This window comes from Sminthopsis crassicaudata, chromosome 3 (genome assembly GCF_048593235.1).
Source record: "Sminthopsis crassicaudata isolate SCR6 chromosome 3, ASM4859323v1, whole genome shotgun sequence".
Taxonomy (NCBI): domain Eukaryota; kingdom Metazoa; phylum Chordata; class Mammalia; order Dasyuromorphia; family Dasyuridae; genus Sminthopsis; species Sminthopsis crassicaudata.
This window is the reverse complement of record NC_133619.1, coordinates 483,198,732-483,221,133: the sequence shown is the minus strand read 5'-3', so window position 1 is coordinate 483,221,133 and position 22,402 is coordinate 483,198,732. Positions and strand designations below refer to the sequence as shown.

Sequence of the window (22,402 nt, the reverse complement as noted above, 5' to 3'; positions counted from 1 at the left end):
TGTTAATAGAGTACAGTAGAACTTTAAAAGCATATCTGCTTCAATATAATCTTCATTTGCCTCCCTGGCATTTAACTCTACCTCCAGGATAGCCAATCATAAAATTAAATTACTGTACTATAAAACCATGCTTCCATGATATGTTTCTCTTTTTCTTCCTATAGCACAATGAATACAAAATACAAAATGAGGATGTTAAGTTATATCAAATTTTGTTTTTAAGTAAAAAGTTTAAGTTTTGACCATCTAACCCTTACCTAGGATAATTATGGAGGCAATGTGAGGTCTGCTATATAGTGTTCAACCTTCTTTGTTAACTTCATAATTTATATAGTGATTTTCAGTAAATTTGTACAGCAAGATGCTCAAGTTTTGTATCCAAAATAAACAGACCCCATGATGCTCTCTATATCTCTAGAAAAGAGGCTGTATAGATTAAATAATAATAATAATAAAGAAAAACTTTTTTACAGGTAATTGAATAAAATATCATGCCTTTCTCCTATCTTTCTGTCATAGTGAAGAACTATTGAGAAGAGCTTATTTCTCATAGAAAGTGGGTTTCCTTATCTCAAATCAGATTTTATTGCTCCTACTGCTCAATCAACTGCATAGACTCCCTATTGCTTCCAAGTTCTTTCCCCCACCCCCCTGAGGCTGGGGTTAAGTGACTTGCCCAGGGTCACACAGCTAGGAAGTATTAAGTGTCTGAGACCAGATTTGAATTCGGGTCCTCCTGAATTCAAGGCTGGTGCTCTATCCACTGTGCCACCTAGCTACCCCACTTCCAAGTTCTAATAGAATAATCCTCTTATGAGCCTTCAGAACTTTGCATGACTTTGCTGCTTCTATCTTTCTAGTTCTCTTAGGACCTTGGTCCTTTCCACATACTTCAATTCAGTGACACTGGCCCCCTTCTTGTTCCTTCTACACAACATTCCATCTCCAGTGTTATTGCTCTCAAACCTGGAAAGCTCTCCTTCCTCACCTCTTCCTGGCTTCCTGGACTTCCTTCAAGCCTCAGCTGAAGTCCAGCCTTCTACAATAAACTTTTATCAGCTCTCTTTAATTTTACTGTCTTCCTGGTGAGACAACCTTCACTTATTCTGTATATATCTTAGTACTTGTTTGCATATTTTCTTTCCCACTAGTGTGGGAGTGTTTTGTTTTGTTTTGTTTGTTTGTTTGTTTGTGTGTGTGTGTGTATATGTGTGTGTGTGTGTGTGTGTGTGTGTGTGTATTTTGTTTTTTGCATTTCCATGTTGATATAGTACAAACCAAAAAGATAAAACCTGAGTAAGAATGGAGTAGAGATCAGGAGTATTTAGGAGTATTTTAGGGCTTTCTTTTTTGCTCTTCTTTTATGACCAAGGAAACCTTTTGAATATCAGAACTCTTATTTTGTGATACACAAGGAGGATACAACACCCATATTACTTTTGAATAGGAAATCCTAAGAAATATCCTAGGGCATAAAAAGAATAAAACAAGGAGAGGATATTTCCAGACATGCTTGTTCTTAGTCACACATGGAATCTATAAATGTAGTTCCTTATGGGATTGAAAAAGCAAAATTCAAGTAATAATACTTACCTATTCCATACTCAGAGAAAATTAATTGACTTTGCCATATTATCAGAAGGGCCAATCTGGTGTTCTGAGTTAGAAAAGGGAAGAAATAATAAGGTTATGAAGGGAAGAAAGAATAAGTGAAAAAAAAGTACATAATAATCAAGACCTATAGTAATCTACTATTTGATAACCGCCCCCCCCCCAAAAAAAAAAAAAAAACCTCCAGCTTCTGGAATAAAAATTTACTATTTGACAAAAATTGTGGGAAAACTGGAAAATAATGTCAGAAACTTGAGAAAGACCTACATCTCACACAACATTTCAAAATAAGGTCAAAATAGGCACATGTTTTGGGCATAAATGATTATACCATAAACAAATTAAGAAAACAAGGGATAATTTACCTATCAGATCTTTGGAGGAGGGAGAAAATTATGATCAAAGAAGAACTAGAGAATATTATGAAAGATAAAATGTACAAATTTGATACATTAAATTAAAAAGGGTTTGCACCAAGAAAACCAATAGAAATAAGATTAAAAGGGAAATAAAAAGCTGGGAAAAATCTTTACAGCTAATGTTTCTGCCAAAGGTCTGTTTCTAAAATATATAAAGAACTCAGTCAAATTTATAAGAATATAAATCATTCTCCAACTGATAAATGGTCAAAGAATATGAACAGACAATTTTCAGATTATGAAATTAAAGGCATCTATAGTCATATGAAAAAATTCTCTAAATCACTACTGATTAGAGAAATACAAATAAAACAACTCTGAGGTACCACCTTACACCTTTCATATTGGCTAAGATGACAGGAAAAGAAAATAAATATTTGGAAGGGAGGTAGGACAGCTGGGATACAATGCATTAGTGCATTGTTGGTAGAGTTGTGAAATAATCCAACTATTCTGGAAAGCAATTTAGAACTATACCCAAAGGGCTACAAAAGTGTTCATACTCTTTGACCCAGCAGTGCCATTATTTGGATATGTATCACAAAGAAATATTTTTTATTATGTTTTTTATTTACAAAACATATGCATGGGTAATTTTTCAACATTGACCCTTGCAAATCCTTCTGTTCCAATTTTTTCCCTCCTTCCCCCCCACCCACTCCCCTAGATGGCAGGTAGTCCAATATATGTTAAATATGTTCAAGTATATGTTAAATACAATATAAGTATACATATATAATATATGCACAAGAACAATTGGATCTAGAAAGAAGGTTAAAAAAAAAAACCTGAGAAGAAAAACAAAAATGCAAGCAAACAATCACAAAGAGTGGAAAAGCTATGTTGTGCTCCACACTCGTTTTCCTTAGTTCTTTCTCTCTGGGTGTTGCTGGTTTTCTTCATTACTGAACAATTAGAACTGGTTTGGATCATTTCATTGTTGAAGAGAACCACGTCCATCAGAACTGATCTTTGTATAATCTTGTTGCCATGTATAATGATCTCCTGGTACTGCTCATTTCACTCAGCATCAATTCATGTAAGTCTCTCCAGGACTCTCTGATATCATCATTTCTTACAGAAAAATAATATTCCATAACATTCATAGACCACAAATTATTCAGCCATTCTCCAACTAATGGGCATCCATTCAATTTCCAATTTCTAGCCACTACAAAAAGTGCTGCCACAAACATTTTTGCACGTATCTTTCCCCTTCTTTAAGATCTCTGGGATATAAGCCTAGTAGTAACAGTTCTGGATCAAAAAGTATGCACAGTTGTCTTAATTTGCATTTCTCTGATCAATAATAACTTGAAGCACCTTTTCATATGACTAGAAAGAATTTCAATTTCTCATCTAAAAATTGTTCATAACCTTTGATCATTTACCAATTGGAGAATGGTTTCATTTCTTATATATTTGAATCAATTCTCTACATATTTTGGAAATAAAGCCTTTATCAGAACCTTTGACTATAAAAATGTTCCCCAGCTTATTGCTTCCCTTATAATCTTGTCTGGTTTAGTTTGGTTTGTACAAAAACTTTTTAACTTAATATAATCAAAATTTTCTATTTTGTGATTAATAATGATCTCTAGTTCTTCTTTGGTCACAAATTCTTTCCTCCTCTACAAGTTGGAGAGGTAAACTATTCTATGTTCTTTTAATTTATTTATAATCTCATTCTTTATGCCTAGATCATAAACCTATTTTGATCTTATCTTGTTATATGGTGTTAAGTGTAGATCAATGCTCAGTTTCTGCTATACTAGTTTCCAATTTTCCCAGCAGTTTTTGTCAAATAATGAACTCTTATCCCAAAAGCTGGGGTCTTTGAGTTTGTCAAACACTAGATTGCTATAGTTATTGAATATTTTGCCTTATGAACCTATCCTATTGCACTGATCAACTATATTTCTTAGCCAATACCAAATGGTTTTGATGACTGCTGTTTTATAGTAGAGTTTTAGATCTGGTACAGGTAGGCCACTTTCATTTTTTTTCATTAGTTCCTTTGAAATGTTTGACCTTTTGTTCTTTCAGATGAATTTTGTTGCTATTTTTTCTAAGTCAGTAAAATATTTCTTGGGAGTTTGATTAATATACCACTAAATGAATAGATTAGTTTAGATGGTATTGTTGTCTTCATTATATTCACTCCACCTATCCAAGAATACTTAATATTCTTCCATTTGTTTAGATCTGACTTTATTTGTGTGGAAAGTGTTTTATAGTTTTACTCATATAGTTCCTGACAGATAGTTCCTTGGCAGATAGATTCCCAAATATTTTATACTATTGACAGTTATTTTAAATGGAATTTCTCTTTGTATCTCTTGTTATTGGATTTTGTTGGTGATATATAAAAATGTTGATGATTTATATGGATTTACTTTGTATCCTGCAACTTTGCTAAAGTTGTGTATTATTTTTAATAGCTTTTTAGTAGATTCTCTGGGGTTCTCTAAGTATGTCATCATAACATCTGCAAAGAGTGATAATTTGGTTTCCTCATTACCTCCTCTAATTCCTTTAATCTCTTTTTCATTTCTTATTGCCAAAGCTAGCATTTCTAATACAATATTGAATAGTAATGATGATAGTGGGCCACCTTGTTTCACTCCTGATCTTATTGGGAATGGTTCCAGTTTATCCCCATTACATATGATGCATACTGATGGTTTTAAATAGATGCTACTGACTATTTTAAGGAAAAGTCCATTTATTAATATCCTCTCTAGTGTTTTTAAAAGGAATGGGTGTTGGATTTTATCAAATGCTTTTTCTGCATCTATTGAGATGATCATAAGGTTTTTGTTAATTTGGTTATTGATATAGTCAATCATGCTAATAATTTTCCTAATATTGAACCATCCCTCCATTTCTGGTATAAATCCTACTTGTTCATAGTGTATTATCTTGAGGATGATTCTCTGTAATCTCTTTGCTAATATTTTATTTGAGATTTTTGCTTCAATATTCATTAGGGAAATTGGTCTATAATTTTCTTTCTCTATTTTCATCCTACCTGGTTTAAGTATCAGTACCATTTCTGTGTCACAAAAGGAATTTGGTAAGACTCCTTTATTTCCTATTTTTTCAAATAGTTTATATAATATTGGAGTTAATTGTTCTTTAAATGTTTTGTAGAGTTCACATGTAAATCCATCTGGTCCTGGGGAATTTTTCTTAGGGAGTTCATTAATAGCTTGTTCTACTTCTTTTTCTAAAATGGGACTGTTTAAGCAATTTACTTCTTCATCTGTTAATCTGAGCAACCTTTATTTTTGAAGGTATTCATCCATTTAACTTTGGTTATCAAATTTGTTGGAATAAAATTGGGCAAAGTAACTCCTAATTATTGCTCTAATTTCCTCTTCATTAGTGGAAAGTTCTCCCTTTTCATTTTTAAGACTAATAATTTGATTTTCCTCTTTCCTTTTTCTAATCAAATTTACCAAAGGTTTATTTTGTTGTTGTTTTTTTCATAAAACCAGGTCTTAGTCTTAATTATTAATTCAATATTTTTTTTTTACTTTCAATTTTATTACTTTCCTTTTATTTTTAGAATTTCAAATTTAGTGTTTGATTGGAAAGTTTTAATTTGCTCTTTTTCTAGCTTTCTTAGATGTAAGTCTAATTGATCTTTTTTCCCTCTATTTTATGCAAGTAAGCCTCCAGAGATATAAACTTTCCTCTTATTACTGCTGTGACTGCATCCCACAAATTTTGGTATGTCATCTCATTATTGTCATTCTCTTGGATGAAATGATTAATTGTGTCTATGATTTGCTGTTTCACCCATTCAATCTTTAGGATGAGATTATTTAGTTTCCAATTACTTTTTGGTCAATTTTCCCCTGGATTTTTTTTATTGAATGTAGTTTTTATTGCTTCGTGATCTGAAAGGGATGCATTTACTATTTCTGACTCTCTGCATTTGAATTTGAGGTCTTTATGTCCTAATACATGGTCAATTTTTGTATAGGTTCAATGAACTGCTGAGAAGAAAGTGTACTCCTTTCTGTCTCCATTCAGTTTTCTCCAAAGATTTATCATACCTAACTTTTCAAGTGTTTTATTTACCTCTTTAACTTCTTTCTTATTTATTTTGTGGTTTGATTTACCTAGTTCTGAGAGTGCAAAGTTGAGATCTCTCACTATTATAGTTTTGCTGTCTATTTTTTCTTACTGCTCTCTTAACTTCTCTTTTAAAAATTTAGATGCTATACCACTTGGTACATATATGTTTAATATTGATATTGCTTCATTATCTATGCTACCCGTTAGCAAGATATAGTTTCCTTCCTATCTCTTTTAAAAAGATCAGTTTTTGCTTTTGCTTGATCAGAGATCAGGATGGCTACTCCTGCTTTTCTGACTTCATCTGAAGCAGAGTAGATTCTGCTCCAGCCTTTTACCTTTGCTCTGTATGTATCACCCTGCTTTAAATGTGTTTCTGTAAATAACATATTGTAGGATTCTGGCTTTTAATCCAGCCTGCTATCCACCTCCACTCTTCAATGGGGAGAGTTCACCCCATTCACATTTACAGTTTTAAACTACTAATTCTTTATTTTCTGCCATCTTATTATCCCCAGATTATGCTTTTCTCTTTCCTTTCCCACTTGCCCCCCTCCCCAGTATTAAACTTATGGGCACCACTTACCTCATGCAGCTCTTCCACTTTAAAATCCCTGCTTTACCTTAAAGTCTCTTCTCCCCCCACCCCTTTTTTTTTTCCTGAGGCTAGGGTTAAGTGACTTGCTCAGGGTCACACAGCTAGGAAGTGTTAAGTGTCTGAGATCAGATTTGAACTCAGGTCCTCCTGAATTCAGGGCTGGTGCTCTATCCACTGCACCACCTAGCTGCGCCCCCTAGCTGCCCCATCTCTTCCCCTTTCTTAAACCTTTCCTCTACTATTTCTGTTTTCCTGTCTATATAGCCCACTGATTCCTTTTTTTGTTTTTCCCCTCCCACTTTTCAATAATGTAGGAGAAGTTTCTCTGTAAACCAAATATGTCTAATATTTACTCTTTGAGACAAATCTGATGAAAGTAAGATTCATACAATGTTTATCCCCCTCCCTTCTTTCCCTCAGATATAATAGGTTTCCTTTGCCTCTTTGTGAGATGTAGTTTCCCATTTTGTTTTGTTTGTTTGTTTGTTTGTTTTTTACCTCTCCTTTTCCCTTTTTCTGGTACAATCTCCTTTCGAACTCTAGGTCCTTTTTTACATTATAACAGTAAAATGAAATTATACATCTACTCTTTATGTATACCCATACCAAAAATACAGTTCTCAAGATTTCTCTTTACCTTTTTATGCTTCTCTTTAGTCCTATATTTCGAGGTTAACTTTTTTTTTTTTTTGCTCTGGTTTTTTTTCATCAGAAATAAATGGAATTCACCTGTTTCATTGAATGTCCATCTTCTTCCCTAGAAGAAAATTCTCAGTTTAGCTGGATAATTTATTGTTGGCTGCATTCTAAATTCCTTTGCCTTTCAGAATATCAGATTCCAGGCCCTTTGATCCTTTAATGTGGACACTGCTAGATCCTAATTAATCCTTATTGTGGCTCCTTGGTATTTGAATTGCTTTTTTTTCTGGCTGCTCATAGTATTTTTTCCTTGGTCTGATAGTTCTGGAATTTAGCCACACTATTCCTTGGAGTTTTAATTTTGTAGTCTCAGCTGGTATTTGATAAATTCTTTCAATGGCTATTTTACCTTATGATTCTATGATATCAGGGCAATTCTCTTTGATGATTTCTTGAAAAATAGTGTTTAGGCTATTTTTTTAATCATGATTTTCAGGGAGTGCAATAATTTTTATGTTATCTCTCTTAGATCTATTTTCTAGGTCTTTTATTTTTCAAAGTAGATGTTTGACTTTTTTTCTATTTTTTTTCACTTTTTTGGTTTTGCTTGGCTGATTCTTGATTCTTCATTCATTTTCATTTGTTCAGTTCTGATTTTTAATGAATTATTTTCTTTCTTTATTTTTTTTTTATTTCTTTTTGTATTTGTCCGATTGAGTTTTTAAATGAGTTGTTTTGTTCTATGGATTTTTTTTCCATTTCACCAATTTTTAAAGGAGTTATTTTCTTTTTCCAATTCACAAATTCTGTTTTTCAGGGAGTTGTTTTCTTTTTCCACTCTATCTTTTAATGACTTATATGCCTTATCCAGACTCTTTTGCAAGGTTTCCCTTTCCATTCCCCATTCTTCTTCTAACTCTCTTTTAAGATCCTTTTTAAATTTATTTTAGGAGAGTCTTGTGTGGTTTTGATCAGGTCATATAACCCTTTGGGGCTTCATCTAGAGATGATCTGCTTTTAGTCTCCTCAGGATGCAAAATCTGTTCTCTTTCACTATAGAAGCTATCTATAGTTAGAGCTTGCTTTGCCTTTTTACTCATTTAAAAATAATTGATGGGTTCTGCTTTGGGGGCAATGAGGGCTCTCCAAGCTTCCTCAACAGAACATCAGCAGAATGTGCATACAGGGTCTGTGCTGGGACCACTCCCAGTGCTAGGTGAGTGTGGTCAGGTCCCGTGAAACTTTGGTACTTTACCTTTTCTGTTTATGTTGAAAGTTTTATAACTTCTCTGCTGATCTACTAGCTTGCAACCAGAGCAGAGCAGCCAACATTGTGGCAGAGTCCTCCTGACAGATTTTTCACCCGTGGAGACCACACCCTTCCCCCAGTCTGCTCAGTGTGTGCCATCCTCTGTGTTCTGTCTGTCTGTAAAGTCCATGCTAACTCCCTGAAGGGCCTTGGTGTCAGCTACAGTCAGGATAAATTAAAGTCCTTGGTCTTTAGGGGAGAATTGAAGGAAGAAGACAAGCAAAATTCTGGATCCTGGAGTCCAGAGTCACTAGCCTCTCTCCTCCTCATCCTGCTGCCAAGTGCTTCTGCCTCTCTCCCTCTGTCCTCCAATCCTTGCCAATGATTATCTTAACACCAAACATTCAGCAAGTACCAATGGTGAAAAGTCTTTTTATTCAAATATATGCTAATAGAGTCATTGTCTCACATCAAATAGGTAATTAGCCTTAAGTGCTGGGTTGTCTGATTCAAGCATTCCTTTTTGGAATTTCAGTCCTCTACACCATGCCTGTGCCTGCTCCTGGCCGACTAACTTCCATGCCCGCACAGGATCAAAACACACCTGTTCTGGTGATTATCTTCTGTTGGACATGTGTTATACTCCCAATATTCGTGGATTCTGACAGCACTAATTCAGAGGCTGAATTTCAAAAATAGTTTGAGGGTAGAAAGAAGCATGTGTCCTCTCCACCATCTTGGCTCCGCCCTCTTCTCACAAGGAAATCTTAAAGGAGAAAAAAGAACCCACATGTGCAAAACTGTTTGTAGCAGCTCTTTTTATGATAGCAAAAAAATTGGAAAATAAATAGATGTCTAACAATTGGGAGATGGCTGAACAAGTTGTGGTATATTAATATAATGGAATATTATTGTTCTATAAAAAAAGGTTGAAAAGCTGATTATAGAAAGGCCTGGAAAGATTTATATAAACTGATGTTAAACAAAACAAGCAAAATCAGGAATACATTGTACACAATAACAGCAAGAATATATGATGATCAACTGTGAAATACTTAGTTCTTCACAGTAGTTCAGTGATACAAATCAATCCCAATAGACTTTTGGACTTTGGACAGAAAATGCAATCTGCATCTAGAAAAGGATCTAAGGAGAAAGGAGACTGAATATAAATTACCACATGCTATATTCACTTTTTTCTGTTTGTTTTTTTTTGTTGTTGTTGTTGTTAATCTCTTCCATAATTTTTTCCTTTTGCTCAGATTTTTCTCTCCAACACAATTCACAAAGTAACAAGTATTAAAAATAAAAAAAATATAGAACTAGCTACACACAGCGAAAGAACTCAGGGAGATGAGTGTGAACCACTACATAGAATTCCCAACCCTCTTGGGATTTTCCTGCCTGCATTTTTTATTTCCTTCACATATTAATGATACACTGTTTCAAAGTCCGATTCTTCTTGTGCAGCAAAATAACTGTATGGACATGTATACATATATTGTATTTAACATATACTTTAACATATTTAACATGTATTGGTCTACCTACCATCTGGGGGAGGAAGTAGGGAGAAGGAGGGGGAAAATTGGAACAAAAGGTTTTGCAATTGTCAATGCTGAAAAATTACCCATGCATATATCTTGTAAATAAAAAGCTATAATAAAAAAAATAAAAATAAAAAATAAGAGAATGAAAAACAAAACAATTAAATCCACATGTTATTTATTTAAAAAAAAGAACAAATGAAAAGTCCAAAGACCAAACTTGTTTACATTGTCTCAGAGGAAAGAAGGCCTTAAGTCCTGTCCTCTCCCTTTTTTGAATTCTCTTTCACTGTACTCTGTAAGTATTGAGTTACTGATATGCCCCAAAAGCAAGAAAGAGAAGAAAAAAGAAGTGGCTGATATTGGCGAGCCTTTATGAATTCCTCAGAAGCTCATTAAAGAGCCTTTCCTTCACTCTAAAGTTAGTTAACCAGAAACAGCTGTGGATTTCTATCCATGTTCCAGTCTTTCCAAAGCAACTCCCTTAAATGTCATCAATCACAATTTTCCTGGAAACAAGTTTCTGAATATCTTCCACATAGAGAAATTACATCAGCTAAGCAAGCTGTAGGGGTCTGTGTTATGTATCAGATCACCATTACATTAGTATTTGAATCTTCATATAGAACATTTTCCACTCTTTTGCTCACTTTAATTAGCTTTCTCTGGAACTTTTGCATCTATATCCTTCTTAAGATCCTGGACTTAAAACATCGAGTAGTATTCTTATAAAACCACATTGTTTTTCTGTGTAAGAGTTAAATAATATTCTATACTGAATTTTTAAAATTATATGTCAGTGCATAAACTAAAATATTATGTTGATCATTTCAATTATTTCACTAGGGTGTGTTATAATTATGTGTGTTATAATTAAAAAAAACTTGCTAACCCTTTTAGAATTCAGAGAATAAAAATATTTTATGCTATGTAATTTTGGCATTCATTGATATATGAGTTATATGTATTTGTCATGGGATGCACTTGGGAAATAATTTTTCATTAAATCACTGAAAGCATTAACCTTATTCATTTGCAAAAAAAAATTACGGATAATCTATTCAGCTAAATAGTTGTGATGAAAGAATTTTCCATTGTAAATATAATTCAGTGTGATACTTTAGCCCCTGAACAACTAATTATACACTAATACTCAAAAATGGATGGTGAGTAATATGGCTTAATTTTTTGTGATTCAAGAACAGAAACAATTTATTCTTTCAGAAGATAATTGCTTTCTATCTGAACCACTAAGTATGGGCAGACATTATTATATCCTAAACCATTTTGACCTTTTTTATTGGGGTAGCACCCCAATGGGGGCACCTATTTTAAATATAAGATTATTTTATTAACCTCTTAATTGAGTTCTTATAAGTATCCAGCATAATAAATATGATGCTCCAGAAATGTAGTTCAAATCAACAATGGCAACTTTTTGCATAAGAATTTAGTGCTGAGCAATATTTAAGGTTATAAATTTCATGATGGTTTTGGCTATGACTTCTGTTTAAAGGGTGCATTAGATTAGATTTTCTGACACCCAGGGAAAAGCTTTATCTTTTACAAATTAGGTTCAAAGCAATATGGATACTCTCTCCCACAATTGGAAGAACTTGCTTATCTTACTGAAGCAGATGGAAATGATATGAATATTTAAAGGTAAAGATAAGCATGAAATATATATATATATTCTTCCTTGAATTTGAAGTATGGCTCTGATTATAGCATTTAGATAAATGCTATCTTATTAAGTTGACAAAATGAGGCAACTCTGATTATAGCATAAATTTACCAGTAATGTTAAGTCTTTGAACACTGCTATGTATGTCACTTGAAATCTAGATCTGACTCTTTTGCTAGAAGTTCTAAGAGAAAAGACAATAATGGAATTTTGTTATATGTATTTGAATAAATTCCTCCTTATAGCACTTATAATTATAGAGTTGAAACACCCTACGGGAAGGATACCAATTCTCATTTTATTTTACAGATAATATTTTTTCATAACCTCTTGACTTTGCCCATATTAACTTTTTGTTAGGAATATTTGTAAATGATTAGATGTTCCATAGTCAGTTATGTGCTTCCAAGGTTGAGCTGTTCCCACAATTGACTAGGCATTGTTTTTTGATATCAGATTATTAGACTAAATTTCTTTGCAGCTGCCATTCAGTATAGGTTGTCTCAAATGTTCAGAATAGCTCATAAAGATATTAAAGCTTAAATATTGCTACTAATATTAAAAACTACACTAAGGGGTAGCTAGATAGAGTATTAGCCCTGAAGTCAGGAGGACCTGAGTTCACATTTGACCTCAGACACTTAACACTTCCTAGCTGTGATGCCAAGTCACTTAACTCCAATTGCCTCAGGGAAAAAACCCTACACTAAGATATTTGGGACAATGACCCTTGGAAAAAAGACACACACACCCCAAAAACAGTAAACTGAAATGCTCATATATCTCCAGAAAAGTCTTGTTTAATGTTCTCAGCTCAAGTACAAGTACCACAGAAAAGGACAGTAAGTTATTTGGTTATATTCTAGAATTAGTGCAGACTTCAGTAGAAAACAAAACAGCAGTTTTTATAAGTTAACTTATTTTATTCTCAGCTACTTATAAGTCACTTCCATGACAATCTATCTTTTCAGTGTTTCAATAGTTATTAAGCAACTTCTCTGTGAAGAATGTTGTGCTTAGTGCTGGGAGAAATGAAAAATCTAGGAATGAGACAGGGTCTTTGCCCTTATAATGTCCTAAAGGGAGGAAAAGAAAAAGAAATAGCCATAACACCTAATAGCTACAATACAAATTTTTATAAGAACATTAGAGCATTGGAAAACAAAGTCTGAAAGCCCTTTGCCAACTGGGAATAAAAGGAATTTCAAATACTCGATAACATTTGAGTGGACTTTTAAAGATATATAATAGTAAGTAATGAGGAGAAAGGGCATTTCATGTTGCAAGTAGGGCAAAGGAGCCCAGGGACTTGTCTCAAGGTTGCAAATTTAAGGCATTTGATACTATTGACATTTGCTGGGAAAATTGGAAACTAGTATGGCAGAAACTAGAAATTGACCCACACCTAACACCATATGCCAAGATAAGGTTTAAATGGATTCATGATCTAGACATAAAAATATTATAAAGAAATTAGAAGAGCATAGGATAATTCCTCCCCTATCTGGCCTTCTCTTTGGAAACAATAGGAGACTTGTCCTGGGCAAGCTACCTCTTTCCTTGACTATATTCTCAATCCTTACCACAATCACCCTACCACATTTCCATCAGCAACCCTCACTCAGTCAATTAGCTAGCATTCAATAACTACTAATTATATGTCAGACACTGTGCTAAGTGCTGGAGATAGAAAGAAAAGGAAAAATCAGTCCCTCTTCTTCTTTTTTTCAGAAACTGGCAAACTTTAATTGATATAAATCAATCAGTATTATGATAAAACAAAGGAAGTCTCATAAATTTTCTAGATTTTCATGATTTTCATGCCAAACAGAAATATATGATTTAGGATTAAAATCATTTGTCCAGTACTTTTTTTTTTATTTATGTAACAGTTTTCACCTACCAGATACATGCATAGGCAATTCCACAATATTGACAACTGCCAAACCCCTTGTTCCAACTTTTCCTCTCTTTCCCCCGCCCCATGGCAGTCCGACCAATACATGTTAAATATGTCAAAGCAAAAATCAAATACAATATATGTATACATGTCCAAACAGCCGCCTTGCTGCACAAAAAGAATCAGACTTTGAAACAGTATACAATTAGCCTGTGGAGGAAATCAAAAATGCCGGTGGACTCAGCCCCTCTTCTTAAGGAACTTCCAGTCTAAGGGGTGAGACAATATATAAACATCTATGTACAAAGAAGATATATTCAGGATAAATTGAGGGTAGTCTCAGAAGATCACACTAAAAATAAATTAGATTAGGAAAGGTTTCTTGGAGGAGGTAGGACTTTAATTGAGATTAGTAAAATTAGGAAGTAGAGATAAAAAGGGAGAGAATTGGAGGCATGGGGGACAAGCTGGTAAAAACACTCATTCAGAAAATGAAGCATGGTGTGTGAGAAACAGCTCCTGTCCTAGGAGCAGGAAATATGCAGCATATACAGAATAAGGTACATAAAGACCTGAAGGGATGGAAAAATTGCAAATGAAGGTGGCCTAGCTGTAGCAGATCTAAAACTATATTATAAAGCAGCAGTCACCAAAACCATTTGGCACTGGCTAAGAAAGAGAATAGTTGATCCATGGAATAGGTTAGGGTCACAGAACAAAAGTCAATGACTGTAGCAATCTAGTGTTTGACAAACCCAAAGACACCAGCTTTTAGGATAAGAAGTTACCATTTGATACTATTGACATTTGCTTGGAAAATTGGAAACTAGTATGGCAGAAACTAGAAATTGACCCACACCTAACACCATATGCCTAGATAAGGTTTAAATGGATTCATGATCTAGACATAAAAATATTATAAAGAAATTAGAAGAGCATAGGATAGTTTATCTCTCTGATTTGCAAAGGAGGAAGGAATTTGTGACCAAAGAAGAACTGTACATCATTATTGATCACAAAATAGATAATTTTGATTATATTAAGTTAAAAAGTTTGTGTACAAACAAAACTAATATAGATAAGCTCAGAAGGGAAGCAATAAACTGGGAAAACATTTTTACATTCAAAGGTTTTGATAAAGTCTCATTTCTAAAATATGTAGAGAATTGACTCAAATTTATAAGAAATCAAGCCATTCTCCAATTGATAAATGGTCAACGGATATGAACGGACAATTTTTAGATGAGAAATTGAAACTATTTCTAGTCATATTTAAAAGTGCTCTAAATCATTATTAATCAGAGAAATGCAAATTAAGACAACTCTAAGATACCACTACATACCTCTTAGATTGGCTAAAATAAAAGGAAAAGATAATGATGAATATAAAGAGGACATGGGAAAACTGAGACACTAATACCTTGTTGGTGGTGTTGTGAATGGATGAAGAACAATTTGGAACTATGCTCAAAAAGTTATCAAATTGTGCATACCCTTTGATCCAGCAATGTTTCTACTGGGTTTATGTTGCAAAGAGATCTTAAAGGAGGGAAAGGGACCCACATGTGCAAAAATGTTTGTGGCAGCTCTTTTTGTAGTGGCTAGAAACTGGAAACTGCATGGATGCCCATCCACTGGAGAATGCCTGAATAAAATATGCTATGTGAATGTTATGGAATAGTATTGTTCTGTAAAAAATGTTGATTTCAAAGAGGCCTGGAGAGACTTACATGAATTACTAAGTGAAATGAGCAGAACCAAGAAATCATTATGCACGGCAACAAGATTATACAAAGATCAATTCTGATGGACGTGGCTCTATTCAACAATGAGATGATTCAAACCAGTTCCAATTGTTTAGCAATGAAGAGAGCCATCTACAGCCCAGAGAGAGGACCATGGGAACTTAGTATGGATCATAACATAGCATTTTCATTCTTTCTGTTGTTGTTTGCTTGCCTTTTATTTTGCTTCTCTTTTTTTTCTTGTGTAGCACAATAATTGTATAAACATATATATATATATATATATATATATATATATATATTGATTTTAACATATATTTCTACCATGTTTAACATATATTGGGCTACTTGCCATCTAGGGGAGAGTGTGGGGGAAGGGGGAAATTGGAATGCAGGGTTTTGCAAGGACTAAAGTTTCAAAACATTCATATGTTTTTTAAAAAATAAAAAGCTTTAATAATAAAGAAAGAAAGAATTGAAGGGATAAGAGGGGTCAGGTTATTAAGGGCTTTGAAAGCCACTGTTTCAGCTGTTTAGAAACCTCATGGTATCCTTAAACATTCTCCCCAACTCAATAACTTTTCTTGGGCAAAAATGGCTCTAAGATTTTGGAAGTAAAACTATGGATATGATAATGTACATTTCCTAGTAGCAAAGTAGTCCAGTTTGTCAGGAATGTAGAGAATAGTATTGGGCAATCTAAGGCAATCATTTCCAAAGTGGGGGAGAGGAGGGTTCTGTGGCCTAATGCCAAAGGGACTGTGTCTTGGTCTTTTAAAATTTGTAATCAGCCAGCCTCCTCATGATAACCAGTCATGGAATTTGTCTTCATCACAACTCTACCCATGCCCAATCTTTCCCCATGTTACGCTATTCCTCCATGTGAAATTCCATCCTCTCTTCTGAGTCCAGTGCAAAACACTTGGCTGGACAGCTATAGCAACAGATCCTTTGGGAAGATTCTATACTCCCTATAAATCCCTAGAAAATTCCTCTTCTTTTCCCAAATTATCTCACAACTCTTACAGGTATACCTAGGAAAGGAAAACTCTGTGCTCCAGGACAGTAACCAGGAGTAAGAGATTCATGTACCTACTTTATTTTAATTTTAGGTGGAATAAAGTGAACCTCACTCACATCAGGAATAGGTATGGTCACCCATTGGGACAGCAGCATCATTCTCATTCTTTGCCCTTTCTATGAACCTTATTCTTTTCAGAACTCCCCTGTTTCTTTCAAAAGAACTCATCATTCAGATCCACAGTCTCAGTGCCATCTTTGACTCCTCAGTCTCTCTCATCACACATATCTAATTGATTGAATAATTAATCACTAAATTTTATCACTTTTACTTCTTCATCTGATTCACAACTGTTTCATTCTCTCTACTCATATAGCCCCTACTGTCTTTCAAGCCCTCATCTCTTACTATTGCAGTAGTCTCTTAAGTGATGTCCTAGCTTCAAATCTCTCCTCTTTTCAATCCATTTTTCATACAACTGGGCAAAATGATTTTGCTAAAGTGTTATTTCGTTCGGCAAATTTCAGTGACTCACCATTGACTCTAGGATAAAATATAATTTCATCTTTATTTCTTTCTTTTTAACAATGATTTTTATATAAATTCTAAAATGTGTACAATCATCAATACTTGAAGGTAATTTGTAAAGATCCATAAATTAGGGATAAGTGTTTAAAAATGTGTTTTCTTGACAAAGATGCTTGATCAAAAAAAATAGTTAAGACAGTAATCATTTATTAAGCATATGTGCTCCCCTTGAGACTGGAGAGATGTAGGAGATTAAAAACTTGCCCTTGAAAATCTTACAGTCAAATTAAAAAGGAAAAAAAAAAATATATATATATATATATTCCTATTTTTTTAAATGAGCAGTACCAGGAAGCATTTTACATTATCAAATGAGTGTTATAGAAAATAATCGGTCTAACACTGCCCAAGAATCACTATGGTTACTGCATATTCAAAAGAACAAATTTTACACTATCTGCAAATATCAGCAGGTCAAATCCTTCTTTATAAAGCCAAATAATACTTTGAAACTTGGGGAAAATCATTTATGAATAAATAATTTTTAATTTGTTCAAAATCTTGTATTGTGTTTAAATGTGACTTTAAAATTAATATTTTGGCATAGCTTCTGTTTGTAATTCCAGACCCAAAAAGAAAGGAAATGGAAGCAAAACATTGGTTTTGTTTTTATTAAAGCTTTTTTTTTTCAAAATATATGCATAGATAATTTTCAACATTCACTCTTGCAAAACCTTGTGTTCCAAATTTTTTCCCTATCTACCCGCCTCCCCTAGATGGCAAGTAAACCAATATAAGTTAAACATGAGCAGTTCTTCTATACATATTTCTATAACTGTCATGATGCACAAGAAAAATCAGATCAAAAAGAAAAAAATGAGAAAGAAAACAAAATGCAAGCAAACAACAACAAAAAAGTGAAAATACCATGTTGTGATCCACACTCAGTTCCTATAATCCTCTCTCTGGGTGCAGATGATTCTCTTCATCAGAAGATCATTGGAACTGGCTTTAATCACCTCACTATTGAAAAGAGCCACATCCATCAGAATTGATCATCTTATAATCTTTTTATTTGCTATTGTTGTATACAATATTCTCCTGGTCCTACTCATTTCATCAACATCAGTTCATGTAAGTCTCTCCAGGCCTCTGAAATCATCCTGCTAATCATTTCTTATAGAACAATAATATTCCATAGCATTCACATACCATAACTTATTCAGCCATTCTCCACTCAATTTCCAGTTTCTTGCCACAACAAAAAGGGTTGCTACAAACATTTTTGCACATGTGGGTTCTTTTCCCTTTTTTATGATCTCTTTGGTATACAGGCCTAGTAGAGATACTTATGGATCAAAGGGCATGCATAGTTTGATAGCCCTTTGGGAATAGTTCCAAATTGCTCTCCAAAAGGGTTGGATTAGTTCACAATACCACCAATGATGTATCAGTGGCCCAGTTTTCCCACATTCCCTCCAACATTCATTATCTTTTTTTTTGTCATCTTAGCCAGTCTGAGAGTTATATAATGGCACCTCAGAGTTGTCTTAATTTGTAATTCTTTGATTAATAATGATTTAGATAATTTTTCATATGACTATAAATGGTTTTAATTTCTTCATCTGAAAATTGTCTGTTCATATCATTTGACCATTTATCAATTGGAGAAATGTTTGAATTCTTATACATTTGAGTCAATTCTCTATATTAAATAGAAGCATTTTGTTAAAAAAAATTAACACTTTCTTCTATTTCTCCTTCCCTTTTTTTCTCCATTGCTCCTTAAATATTGAGTATTTACAGAAGACACTTTGCTAAGAGATATTGGGATACAAAGATGTAGACAAAATGACTGGCTGCTCACTGAGGTCACACTCTCATCACCTTTTACTACACTATTGTTATGACCTCCGAATTAGTTCCCTTTGCTTCCACTTTCTTCCTCAACAATCTCTTTTCCACAAAGGGGTCAAATTGGTTTTCCTAAAACACAGATATGAACATATCACTCCCCTTTCAACCATCTCCATTGTCTCCCTTTTTCAACTAGAACAAAATATAAATTCTTTTGAGGGACATTTAAAGCCTTTCTTATGAGTTTATCTTTTGAAACAGTTTTCACATTGAATTATATTTCAGCCAAATTGTTTTTACTGCTATTATTCATACACAAAACTCTGAGTCCTATCTTTGTTCCTTTGTATAAGTTGCATTCCCTGTCATCCTTGCCTTTATAATATCTTCCTAAAATTACTCTATCTTTACTTTAAATAGAGTTTGAATTATTAATCTGTATTAAAGTCATGGCACCCCAATAGAATATAATCTCTTTAAAGACATAGGCTATTTCATTTTTGTCTGTGTATTCTCTCAGGAAAACCTATGACACATAACTAGCTACATAACCCTTGACAAGTTGCAGTACCCTACGACACCATCTATAAAAGCTGTTTTGGCAGCTAAGTGGCGCAGTGGATAAAGCACCAGCCCTGAAGTCAGGAGGACCTGAGTTCAAATGTGACCTCAGACACTTAACACTGCCTTAGTTGTGTGACCCTGAACAAGTCACATAACCCAAACTGCCTCTGTTAAAAAAAAAAAAAAAAAAAAAAAGTATATTTTGGAACAGTTATTTATCCTTCTGTTTTCATAGAAAGAATTCCTTCCTGGAAGTTCACTGAACCCACGAAATAAAGGATCTTTTCCTCCCTAATCCCCCCCCCCCCACAAAAAGTGCCTTACACATCAACAAAACTACAAATATTTATCAAATAATAGCTGAATAAATATGAGTGAGGTTTTTTTTTTAAATAAAAGAATAAACTCTATGGTAGTTCAGAGAAATTAGAAATCATTTCTCACAGGGAAAAGGGAACTTTTAATGATAGATGTGGCTTTTGAGATGAACTGTTTAAGATGGGTGGCATTTGATAAAGCAAGGAGAGAGGAGGGACTTTCAGATAGAAGATGTCATGAATAAAGACAAAAATAAAAATTGCAAGATGTTTTCAGAAAACAAAAGAAAAGCCTAGTTGTGTTGGAGCATAGGGTGCATTTGATGAAGTAAGATATAAAGTTGGAAAAGAACAGATTAGATTTAAAGAAGTTTTGAGCCCAGGTAAGGAATTTGTTCAAAGCAGTATTTAAGAAAGACTAATTTGTGTGTGATAATTACTAAGTGACTATTCTATGAATATTAGTAATAACATCATAATATTAAAAGATAAAACTTGGGGTCAAAAGACTTAAAACTTCACATTCAGACTGTATAAAGACAATCAAATAGTTATTTACAGACAAGCAGTTTCATGCTGATTTCCTCCTTCCCACTTCTCTATCCCTCACATTTCTATACTTCATCTCTTCCCAAAGATCTGAGTTGAGGCCCAGAACAGAAAAGGAAATTAGAGCAGTCAATAGAGGAGGTCTTTCCTATAGATCCTATAGTTTGAACATTCTTACTATAGAAGAAAAAAACTTGCAAAATATTTTGAGGCTAAAATGAAATAAAGCCTCAAAGTAAAAGACCTGGGGACAGAAGGAGTTTTAACTCTCACTGAAAAGACTCAAGATGAATTATGATGTTGTAATGGACAGCTTACTTTGTTTAGATTCAGAAAAAATTGGGCTCAATCCTACTTCTCACTCTCACTCTCTCTAGCTGTGTGCCCAGAGACAATTCAACCTCTCTCAGTCTTTTTAATTTTTATCATCTGCAAAAGGTCTTAAAAAAGGTCTTAAATATCCTGTAGAATTTTTTCATGGCTCAAATGAGCTGATGTATATAAAGCACTTTAGAAGCTTGAAAGTACTAAAAAAGAGAAGTATACCAGTTAAATATTTAGAGCTTAAAGTACTCTAAAAATTTCAGGGGGTTGTTTTTTTTTTTTCCCTATTCTTCTACTGAAATTCATGTGGTATGAGAGTGACCTTAGTCTTCAAAAAACTGCAAGTGTTACCAAGTTGGATAGGCTTCACATATAGCCCAGGTGAGAATGAATTTCTAATATGTTAGGACCAATACAGTAAAGTTTGAAGGTATACATTATACTGTTGGTTAGGGAGTAATGATTTTCTTTTTACCACAACAGTCTGCAAAAAACATTCAATCTCCTTACCCCAGAGACACTTCTGCCCCTATAGTCCCTTCCTCTGATAAGTTCCTGCTCAGAACCACCATTTAAGCAGGTTCTTGGGCCATTCATAGATGCTTCTGCCTATTCCTATCTACCCTACATTTCCAGTAACTCTTTATGTAGGTGGGGTTTATCTTTTTTTTATTTTCAATTTTTGCTTGTATTTGTGATCCCAGGACTCAAAATATCATAAGCTCTTCAAAATGCTACATATCTGTTTTTTCTATCAATTTAAACAATAGTTAAAATTTATTCAAGGGAAATACAAATGAAATCAAAACAGTAAGTATTATTGTTATTCAGACTCAATAGAAAAGTTAAAATTATACTAAGTAGCAACTAATAATAGTTTTACTAAGCTCTAATTGTGTTTAAACCATTGTGCTAGATGCTGACAACAGAAAGAATACCCCCTTCCCTCAATGAGTCTATGCAAAGTCTAATAGAATATTCTGATAAAGCATGTACCCAAAATTGTAATACAGGAAAACATAGTAAGACTAAAGGAAAGTTCCAAAATGCTATATGAAGCTTGAAGAGGGAGAAATCTTTTAAAACTGGAGAGATCATGGTACACTTCCTGAAAGATGATTTTTGAAGGGAAGGAAAGGGATCTGAAATCTCTAGCTTAGAGAATAGCATGAGAAAGGACAAGGATGTTGGAAAAGTTAGGACAAGAATATATAGGTGGGTAAGTACTATAATTTATCTAGAAAATTGATTATACAAAGTAAAGCAATTTGAGATATATCTAGAAATTACCAAGGTTTTGAATGTCCAGACATAGAAGTGATTCTTTATTTGATAGGTAGAGGGGAGAAGCTGAAGATCTCTAAATGGAGGAATTGAGTGAATGGATTAAAACATGGATGAATTAGAAAGAGGTGAGATTGGCATAAAAGAAGACCAGTTAAAATCCCAGCTACTGGTGATAACCTAAACAAGAGGGGTTTCAATAATGGTATAAAAGAAGGAAAATATGGGAACTATTGTAAAAATGGAATCAGCAGAAAGTTACAACACATAGGACACAGTGGGAGACACATATGGAAGGATCAAAAATGACCCAAAGATAATAAGCCTGGTTAACTGCGAGGATAATGAGTCCATCAACACAAATAGAGAAGTTAGTACAAAGGGCGATTTGGGGGAAAAGATGAGTTCAGTTAAGAACATGCTGAGTTTGAAGTCCCAAGCAAGATATACAGCTAGTGATAAAACAATCATAAATTTAGG

General features: G+C 33.8%; 1 protein-coding gene across 5 annotated transcripts in view; it reads left to right on the top strand.

The window, feature by feature from the left end:
* The window catches only part of SGCG (sarcoglycan gamma), a 307,721-nt gene that overhangs the window by 177,418 nt on the left and 107,901 nt on the right, over window positions 1–22,402 (top strand). The gene's annotated exons all lie outside the window — the stretch shown is intronic.